Source organism: Gossypium raimondii, chromosome 3 (genome assembly GCF_025698545.1).
Source record: "Gossypium raimondii isolate GPD5lz chromosome 3, ASM2569854v1, whole genome shotgun sequence".
Classification (NCBI taxonomy): domain Eukaryota; kingdom Viridiplantae; phylum Streptophyta; class Magnoliopsida; order Malvales; family Malvaceae; genus Gossypium; species Gossypium raimondii.
In genome coordinates this window covers 4,704,452-4,716,018 of record NC_068567.1, presented here as the reverse complement: position 1 = coordinate 4,716,018, position 11,567 = coordinate 4,704,452, and the positions used below count along the sequence as shown (strand labels likewise).

General features: G+C 29.5%; 1 long non-coding RNA gene across 1 annotated transcript; it reads right to left on the bottom strand.

Moving 5' to 3' along the window:
- Nucleotides 1-10,433: 10,433 nt before the first annotated feature.
- Nucleotides 10,434-10,705, bottom strand: LOC128039676 (uncharacterized). Its single transcript, XR_008194133.1, has 2 exons — nt 10,611-10,705; nt 10,434-10,536 (listed from the first exon to the last, which is right to left on the bottom strand). It is a non-coding gene; the product is annotated as an uncharacterized LOC128039676 (long non-coding RNA).
- Between the last annotated feature and the right edge of the window lie 862 nt (nt 10,706-11,567).

Genomic DNA, 11,567 nt, shown 5'->3' with positions numbered 1-11,567 from the left:
TTTGGATTAATTTATAAAAAATATATTCGTATATGAAGGGTTAATATTTGATGCACTTACAATCTATAATTCTATACGCCTATCTTCCCTAATAGTGCATAGAATTATTTACCCTTAATATATTAAATATAAATCCATATATGTTTCCTTGTAGTTCCTTGCTAGTTTAATGCAATCAATTTATATGGTGTCCCAATATGAAAGTAGCTACTGATGTAGTGGAAGCATGCAAAATGAATAGCATTATTGGTTTTAAGCATTCCTGAAATTTATATATAATATATATATATATCATCATTACCCTGTACTTGAATGCCTTGATTTCATGAAGATGTTAACTGATAATGAGAAACTGGCATTCATCATGTTTAAGTGCCACCCTTTTATTCCCCTTTTTGATGGGAAGTCATGAGGACATCCACTCATTAGTTTTCTGGCATGAGGGCTTTTTTTATCTACTCATTGCGCCTTTATGTTGCTTCCATGTTCGAGTACTTATGTCTATTCCTCCAAATACATGAAAATCTATTGGATATACCTGTATACGTTGCTTAATTAAAGTCCAAGTAACATAGCATTTGTTTTATCCTTTCAAACTTCAACATGTAATGATTGTTGCTGGGTTGAATTTGTATTGTGAAATCAGGATTTGTCAATGGTGGAAAACCATGCCGATTAAACTTATCTCTACTATCCGTCTGAACTTGAGAGGATTTGGCCTAAACTTTTAGGCTCTAAAAATAAATTTGAATAAAAATATTCAGCTAATTTAAAATATGAGTTGAGTTTAAGCTCCAATACTTAGGGTTTGAGTTAGACTTAATCATGGGCAAGTCACACGCCTAGGTCTAAAAGTTTGCTCAAAAAGTGTAAGAGTTTAGATAAAAATATAGGTTTGAAAAATGAGTTTAGACAAAAAAATAATGTCTGTTTTCTAAACAATGGACCAGCTCTCCGGTAAGACTTTTCTACTCAAGCTTGACCCAAATCTACCTAATTTTTTTTCTCCTAATTGTTTGTTATTGTTTTGTTGCCATTTTGCTATTATATTACTATTTTTTTTGTAATTATTTGGATATTGTTTAACTTTGTTTTATTATTAATTTTGCTACTATTTTAGAAGCATTTGTTTGCTAAGCTGTAACTATATTAGTGTTATTTAAATATAAAGATATTTTTTAATATATTTTCAATTTATTGGAAAATATTTATTTTAATGTCTTTAGTATATTTGATATATTACATTTTTTAAATTTGTTTTTATATAAAAAAAGTTTTGATATTGAACAATCAGGCTCGAGTTTTAGCATTTTTTATCTGTGTTGAGCTTCGACAAAATTTTAGGCTCATTTTTCGGATCGGGTCAAACTCAAACTTAAAAAAAGGCTTAAAATTTTAAATTGACCCAGCCTAAATTTGACCCGGACCATAATCAGGTCTAGTCCGACTCATGTTTTAAGTTGTTTTTTTAAAAAAAAAAAAAATTGTAGTACTTCTGATATTATAGCCTCCCTGCCATCATATGCAGTCAAATGGCCCAAGATTGGTGCTTACCTCGTAAATGGGCTACTGGTTTAGGGACAAGCGATCACGTGGTATCTTCTGACAATTACTAACTATAATTTATTACAATTTTAACCACGCAACTGATTTAGTTTGACAATGCTTTTGAAAAGCGACGTGGAAAAGTATTTTTGAGAAGTGATTTTGAAAAGTTTGGTTTAAAATTTAAATGTTTAGTATTACTGTTAAAAAATACTTTTGAGAAATAAAATGTCCATTTTAGACATGTTATTATTAAGTAACAAATATGCATTTAAATAATATTTAAATTAGTTAATATTATTATATTTTAATAAGAATATAAAAAAGTATTATAACTTGTTGTTAATATTTTAATATATGAAATATAAATTTTAAATATTTTTAAGCAATAAATATTAATTATTTATAAAATTTAATTAGAATATATAAACTATATTTTAAATATTTAAATATAACTGTTAAATATTTGTAATTAGTATTTTAAAAAATATTTTTTATTTTTAATTAATGATTTTAACACATTTGTAATTAAGCACCAAGAAAAAAAAGGGAGAAAGTACTATGTTATTGGAGGGGTGAAAAAGTAATTAAGCACTAAAAGTGCTTTTCGGAGAGGAAAAGCTAAAAATTTTTGCTTCTCATTTTTAGAAGTGCTTTTGAAAAACATTTCTGAAAAGTCAAAAATTCAGAAAAAAAAAACAGCTTGTTTAGTACAATTTTTCTTCTAAAAGTGTTTTTGGACCTAGAAGTGCTTTTTTTTAAGCACTATTAAACAGGCCGATCGATTTAATAAGTTGGATGAATTACATTAGTTATGATGATTAATTTAATTTTGTATGCTGTTAAAATAGGTTAAGTAGATTAGTTATTGGCCAATGTTTACTTTTTTAAATAGTTAAATATATTTATAATATATAATATATAATTTTTAAACTAAAATTCAATCTAATTTGTGTTTTATTCTTCACAAAAACAGACAAATTTAAAGATAATAAAATAATAAAATATATTATTTTATATTAATATTTATATATTTTAATAATTAAATTTAAATAAAAATATTTTAAAATTTATTTAATTTAAATTTGAGTCAGGCCGACTCAAAAATAAAAGTCCTTGTCCAATCCCAATCCCATGGATAATTCTACTCGACACCTATAAACATCGAGTTTCTTTGAATTTAATGTATTTAATTTTGATTGGTAGGGAGTTTAGCCCTAACAAATACAAAATGGCCTCTAGTAGTTGTGGCTCTGTTATAGGATTACATTGCTTTAGTAGTTGTGGTGTTGAGGAGGAAAACAAGAAGAATGAAGAGGGTGGCTCATACAGTGGTGATTTGCTAAACGCCATTTGAGTGGGAGGTTAAGCAAGGTAGAAGCATAAAGAGAAGAAGTTGAAGAAGAAGATCCTCTTTAAGGCTAAGGGAGGGGTATTTATATTCAAGGTTGACTACCCCTTGGCATTAGGTCTTGATACATGTCTATGTTGGTCTTGTTGTGGTTAACCTCCTAAGGAACATGATAGCCTTCTACCCAGGAGACATTAGAACTAATGGATTTGGCGATTCGATTGTGATTAGATTGATGCGGATTTGAAGAAAGCCTACATGGGCTCTTTGTGTAATTTGTGCAAGGAAGAGACTGAACATTTGTCTTTGACAAGATAGTTTAAAATCACTCCATGTGTCGAGCATGCATGTGTTGGCGATGACCATAGTTGGAAGGGTGCCACCCATGGATAAGATTGTGATTGGAAAGATAAGGTTGACAAAGCCCATTCTAGCAAGATATGCATAACATGTGGATATGGTAATTTTTATTAATTGGTTATTTAATCTAGTATTTATTTATTGTTAATATTTAATTTCAATATTTAATTTTTTATTTTGTTGCACATAGTATTTTGATTGTTTTTGTTTTTGTGCACTTATTAGGTTGAGGAATGATGTGGAAACCATTTTTTTAGATAACAAAAATTTAGTAGTTGACTTAAAAATGAAAATTGGAGTCGCCATCGATCTTTAATGAGGTGTGATCGGATCACCTTGAAAACGATTTTAGGTCTACAAATTTTGAGAAAATAGGTTCGGGAGTCGGTTACGCACGAGGAAGGGTTAGCACCTTCGTAACGCCCAAAATTGGTACCGAATTGATTATTTAATGTCTTAGTGTCGAGAATTTAAAACGATTTTAAAATACGAACCTTTGAAAAGAAAATTTGAATGAAATAAATTGGATGATGAGGCTCACTCATTTCAAAGAAATAAATTGTCACACTCAGTAAGTTAGAGTGCAACATTTTAAATCCTCAAAATTAAGTTCATCTTTTGACTTTTAAAACCTATGCATTTTGAGAAGGATATCTGATTATTTGGGTCAAATGAGAAAATCTAAACCCAGTAAGTTAGGGTTTGACTTCACAAAATTCCTAAATATCGAATATTACCTTTATTTTCATTTGTTAGAAGAATCCTCGTCTCGAGAAAATAATATGTCATATCCAATGCGTTAGGACACCACGTATTGAATTCCCGAGAATGAGCTTTTTATTTATGTTTTAATTAAAAAGGATATTCGGTCTCTTAGATCCCGAGGAAGATTGGGATCCAGTAAGTTAGGACACAATCTTTTCGGGGATCCCAAATTCCGAGTGTTGCGTTATTTTGAAAGTTTTGAATAAAATGATTTCGAAGCTTAAACCATATTGAACGTAACTTTCTAAGCAAATAAAGCGCGATGGAATGTGCAATGCAAAGTGATAGTTCGTAAGCCAAAATATACACTAATGAACACAAATAATCAATCAATACAAATAATTAATACAATGCACATAATAATCTCACATCATATATTATGTTGACATTCAAAGGCTAATGAATTAAAGGTCAATCATAGCACCAAACAAATTAACACATATGAAATTGTACACATTTTAAAATAACTTAAGAAATATGAAACAAGCAAAATTATAATTAATGAATTATTTGTATAAGAAAATCTAAAATGAATAATATATATAAAGTTTGAAATAACCCAAGCATATAGTAAAATAGGGTTTAAAGATAGATATATAAAACAATTTAAATAAGTGATGAAAAAACAAATAAATAGTACGTGAAAACGAGTTTTAAATAGCTAATATAAATCAATTTAAAACAAATAGTATAGGATAATTTTAAAATTAATATATATAAAGCAACTAAAAACAAAATAATATGTAAAATAAATTAAAATAAATCATTTACAAAGCAAGTCAAAATAACATATAATGAGTTAAATATAATATATAAAAGAGGAATTTTAAAATAAATCAATTTAAAGCTAATCAAATTTTGAAATAATACATATAAAACCATTTAAACTAAATAACATATATGTATGTATATATATATTAGAATAAGTGCTATATACAATAGTTTAAAATATGTAAATAAAATAATGTAAAAATAGGAAATAAAACGATAAAATATATATTAAAAAAATCAAAATAAAGGTTAAGAATTAAATTGAAACCACAGCAAAACATGGGGTACAAATAGTAAATAATGAAAGGAGGCAAGGGACCATATTACAATGCGCGCGAAGAAGCAGGGATCTAATCTAAACAGTAAATAGCCCAGTCTTTTCTATGCGCAACGTTTCGAAAAGGACCAAAATAAAACAATACAAAAATTTCAGGGTAAAAATAAAAATAAAAGAAGTTTTAATTGTGAAACCATAAAAGGCGGAGGGACCGACATTGCAAAAATCCCATCAGACCCAAAACGCGCGGATCTGATTGCGTCCGGGTCGGGTTCAAGCGTGGGTCAGATGCTAATACGACACCGTTTTGGAGCCACTGAATCTAGCCCCAAACGGTGTCGTTTTGAACACTTATAAATGCCTCTTAAAAACCCTAAAAAGAACCTAAGAATCAGGAGACCTTTCCTTCTACTCTCACCCGCCTCACAAGCCCGAAATCCCTCTACTATCAACTCCGATTTGGAACGGAGCAAGCAGAGGTTCTGACGACGTGCTCATAGGTAAGATTCCCCTCTTTTCTCTTTTTGTTTCGTGTGTATATGAAAAAGGAGCAAGAACAGAACGAAAAAAGAGAAAAAAAAACTTCGAAAATCACCTTCCAAAAACCCTTCTATTGCTTTTTTTATTCTTTTTGTGTATTGATTGTGCCTAACCGTTTACAATGCATATTTGGCTTTTATATAGCTAGAAAAATGAAAAATACAAAAGAAATCCATATATTTTTTATTGTTATCATCTGGCTTTTTGTTATTGACTTTTTCTTTGCTGTTGTTTGTGTGTCTGTTGCAGGTACGGCCGTACGGAGGAGAGTGGCATGGAGGCGCACGTGTGGGAGGCTACTGTTGCGGTGGCTGGAGTCATTCTGGAAACCCTAGGGGTTTCTAAAAATTGTTTTTCTGTTTTGGGTTTATTTGGACCATTGAGCCCGTTGTTTGTAAATGGATACTTAAAATTGGCCTACTGTTGTATATATATATTTTATATGTTGGTTTATTGTTTGGGCCGGGAAAATATTGGGCATTACAAATGAAACCTTCAAAATTGACAACATGAACATTATCTAATTCCAAATAAAGAGTAAGGTCGACTAAAAGCATGTCTAGAGGTAGCAATTTTTTAATGTGTATGTGATACTTCAAAATCTAATGCAATTATCGTTGCTTATAGCTTTTGTGGAAAGGTGGACATCAAAGACTCTCAACTTTTGCTTTCCTTCTGATGAAATGACAACCACGTTGAAAAATGTAGCCATAATCCTGATCCTTTCAATTGAAAGCGTTGTTGTCACTAGTGTGACTCAATATGATTGGTGGAATGCTGATGATAGATAAGTTTTGCTAGAGGAACTCACTCTTGTCCCCAAATATAGTTGAGGGTATCGAGCACTTAACAAAGTGGTCGATTGAAATACAAAAGAATTTAACGGTTAGTCACCCTCTACAAATATGAATGTAAATACAAATATCGTTTACAATACTGATCCCATTTCATCCATTATCTTTTTCACTAATGAAAAGTTAAAAATATATTTATATTTCAATTTTAGAAAGTATACATGCATTTAAGTTTTTATAATGTGCCATTGGCATGGGCATTGTTACCAATGCAGAGGGAAGTGAATTCGATTGGCATGGACATTGTTACTAATGCAGGAATAAACTTTTTAATCTTTTTTTATAACGTGCATTTATAGATTTCAAAACAATTTGGATCACATCACTTACTATTACAAATCTATTTATCTGTTCGGGTAATGCTGGATCATAGTGAAACGTGCCTAGCCCAAATACTACAACTGAAAAAAGTGCCGGCCGGCGTAAATGAACTTAAAGCCGGAGAAGGCACAAAGCATTACAAGCCCAAATGCTTGCACACAACGTATAGTACCCTTACATTGAACATCTTTTTCGTCATAGCAAATTTTGTTTTATTATTTTAACATTTTCAATTATAATATTTGTTTATTCATTATTCTTACTTAATAATTAATATTTTTTCTACATCAATTAAACATATAAATATATTTATAAATATTATTATATACATAAAATTAATTTAATGTCTTTAATAGTTATTTTGTTATCTAACTGTAATTGATATCACTATTACATTTGAATCTAATATATTTTAAATTTATCCCTAAAATGGTTAATTTTATTATTATAGTAACTAATCTCATCACGATTACTTTTTTTTTTTAATCTGTAATCAAATTTACTGCCCATTAAACCTAATTATGAACTCAAATTGAATCTTAACCTTTTTCCTTTCCACATCAACTAAGGGTCCGTTTGTTTACATGTAAAAAAATTTTACGAAACATATTTTTTGCATTTTCCTATGTTTGTTTCATAGAAAATAATTTGGTCAACGGAAAATAAGCCATTTTTCCTGTAAAATGAAAGCGTAAGTTATTTTTCGGAAAAGAGCTCCTCTATAGGTAGTTTTATTTTTATTTAAAAATCAACTTAAATCAAGCTTAATATTATTATATTGATAATAGTTTTATTTTTATTTTAAAATATTTAAATATTAATATAAAATATTATATATTTCAAATTTATTAACCATACATATTTAATTATTTATATTTAGTCATATAATAAATTATTAATATATTAATATAATTTATTATTTTAATAAATTATTTAATATTTTAATTTTATTTTAATAATAAATTTTAAAATGATAATTAAAATAATATTCTTCACATATTATTGAAAATATTCAATATTAATATTTTAATAATAAATATTTATTGCAATTATAAATATATTAACAATAAATGTTTTGTAGTATAAATGTTAAAATATGTCATAAATCTACGTACTCTTCACAAATTCGCAATTTAGTCTGTATTTTTATTTTCAAGAATTTACTCCCTCTACTTTTAATATTTGAAAATCAAGTCCAACTATTGATATTGTTAAATTTTTTGTCAAATTTATTGATGTCACATTTTAAAGAAAAATACACCCTTAGTAGTCATGTAATTAAAAATGGTGTTGTAATGAACGTGAATTTAAAAAATATTTTTAATATATGCAAAAACAATATAAAATATAAAATTATAGATATAAAATAAACCCAATTAAACAATGAAAAGATAAGAAAATCTCCAATGTATGTTTGTTTTATTCAAAACAACTTTTGTGAAATATTTTAAGAAATCTATCAAACAACAGAAAATATTTTACACATAAGAAAATATTAACTTTTTTCAGGAAAATAAATTTGTTTCTAAAAATCATTTTCTGAAAAGTCATTTTCGACCCTAAAATGAAAATGAAGCCCAGAGACAGAAATAATATACCAATAAAAATTGTGCAACTTGCGCAATTGGTCAAACTCTTTTGTCTGTTTAAAAATAGGTATTATTATATGTAAGATGGTTTAGGGTGTGTTTGGTTTTATTTGATTATCATAAATGATGCTGTTTCCCTATCATTCGTCACCACTAATGATGTATTGCACCGGTCTTGGAAGCTTGAGTTTCTTATATGCCGATTTTAAATATATGAATTTTAATTTTATTTGTTATAGAAATGGTAGAATGAAATGTATAAATTCTGTATATAAGTTAATTGAATTTTAATGTATTATATATATTTTTAAAAAATATAAATATAATTTTGTTAAATTCACAATTTTTAGAAATTTCAAAATCACTACTAAATATATACCCAATAAATCCATTGATTAGATAAACAATCACGAATGCATATCATTTATATAAGTGAAACTTTTTGAGACAATGTTTAAAATTACACATAGCTCCTCCCTAACTCATAAATAGGAGGACAATACGCTTCAACGTACTTGAACCAAGATCCTCCACCATTGACAATAATACTCATGCCAATCAAATTTTAAGACTCAATCGACTATTCCTTATATATTTAAATTGCTAAATATAAGTTTGGGGAACGAGGCCACAATGTGCTTCCCACCTGCTCGCACAAAACTTTAATTTCCAAATCCCTTTAAAAGTATACTTAACCTTTATTAATTAACCAAAAACTACAATTTTATTAGGTTAAAATAGCGAAAATCCAGAATATAAGAAAGTAAAATGAGGGAAGGCACTACACCAAAACAGGTTTTTAGCGGCGTTTATTTAGGCCTGCCGCTATTGACAACGTCGCTAACGTTTGCAGCGTTTACAAAAATAAACGCTGCTAAAGGTCATGTTCTTTAGCGGCGCTTCAAAAAAAAAAACGCCGCTAAAGGTCATGTTCTTTAGCGGGGCTTCAAAAAAAAACGTCGCTAAAGGTCATGTTCTTTAGTGGCGATTCTACGACAAACGCCGCTAAAGAACATGACATTTAGTGGCGCATACCAACAAACGTCGCTAAAGCTCATGTTCTTTTAGCGGAGCCTTTTCCACAAACACTGCTACAAGTAATGTTCTTTAGCGGCGTTTTTTTCCACAAACGCCGCTATGGTCATGCTCTTTAGCTTTTAGCGGCGCTTTTATAAAAACGCCACTAATTTTGGGATTTTTGTAAAATAAATTTTTTTATTTTTTCAGCTCTCCTGTAACAACAAATCAAAAGCAACCAAATCTAAACTAGCCAAAAGTAATAAATTTATATGATATTTCAAATTAAACGAATGAAATAATATTAATATCAATAAATAAAATAGAATTCATATTATTTTTACAAAAATGTTAAAAGTTAAAATGATAAAAATATTTATACAATACACTATGACGGCGGAAGTTGCGGCTGCTAAAACATCTTTATCATATTCTTAAGCTGCTGTTGGAGTTCGTCGTACTTTCTACTCTGCTCTGCTTCTCTCGATGCCGTATCTGTTTTAAGTTGTAGCTGGAGTTCTTCATATTTCTTTTGAACCTCTACTTCTCCCGCTGCAACCTCTGCTTCCCTCGCTGCCGCCTCTGCTTTAAGTTGCAGCTGGAGTTCTTCATATTTCCTTTGAACCTCAACTGTGGTCGCTTGCATCTAAGCCATCTAGTCTTTTAACCTCTGAACTTCAGCTTGAGCTTGACTCCCCAAATGCATGTATTGCTACGAGCTGGATCCAAAATATTGGGTTGGGCTAACAAAAGATCCTTGAAATCGAACCCGACCATACCTTTAAGGACCCAAAACTTCAGTAATAATCCGGTTATCAATGTCTTCAAGATGAACAGAACTATCACTAGAAGCAATCGCTTCGTACTCCGCCTTTTTATCCTTTAGTTTTTCTTAATAAATAAATCACATAGTTAGGAACGCAATATATATTAAAAAAACAAATGCAACATAACAATAGTCGCATTACAAGCAATGAATTAAACCATTAGAAAATAAACACTATAAATAACTAAAACAAGTCAAATCGTATTAAGTAAACGTACCATAATTTCACCAGCTTCAGGAGTCATAGGAGATCCATCTTTCTTCCTATGTGTAATTTCAAAAAGTTGAAGGCATCCAACTTTTTGACCGGACGACAGTTCCTATAATATAATAGTAAAAATATTATTTAATGGAAAGTTATCAATAATTGACAGTATTAAAAAATTAAAAATACCTCCGCCTCAGCTACACATGCAAAACTTTTCGACCCGACTGTGTGAGTGAATTTTTGTTTCTGCCTGCTGCTTTTTCCAACTTGTTCACGATCCTACGTTATGAAATTTTTAGTACGTAAATAGTAAATATTATAAACCAAAATAATTATAAGAGTTTGGAAGTACGTTATACCTCGCCTTTCTTTGAATGCCAAAATCTAACCGCATCTTCCCATTGGTACCTCAGCATACCCGGCGGGACATTTTGCAATTTCTCATCGAGGGTTGTTTTTGTCTTATAATAATATTTCTTCAAAGTACTTTTATGGTCTCTTGTCTTATAATAATTACAAGAATCATGTTCTCTTGGCTTGCATATTGAAATGCAAAACTTAGAAACGTCTGTACTCCATTTCGATAACCGTTGCTTACCCTTGACAAATTCATCCAAGACCGGTTCATTTCTTAATTCTTGAAGTCTGATCTTGACAATAAATTGCACAGGTTTAGGATTTAAGAATAAGTATAATTAAGCTATGTAAGTTATGTAAGTTATGTATTATGTAAGTTATGTATTATGAATATTATGTAAGTTGTGAATTATGTAAGTGCTGTATTATGATCAATTATGTAAGTTATGTATTGTCGAAACCACTTTTTTTTATATTTAAAAAAACGGGGATCGACTTTTAAAAAGAAAACGGGAGTCACCACCGATCTTTTATTAAGGTGTGATCGGTTCACCATTAAAATGATTTTGGTCTACGAATTTGAGAAAACAAGTTCGGGAGTCATTTACGCATGAAGAAGGGTTAGCACCTTCCTGACGCCCAAAATTGGTACCGAATCAAATGTTTAATGTCTTAGTGTCAAGAATTTGAAAAGATTTTAGACTACGATCCTTTGAAAAGAAAATTTTAATAATCGAATTGGAAAATAAGACTTACCCACTTTAAAGAAATAAATCGTCACATTCA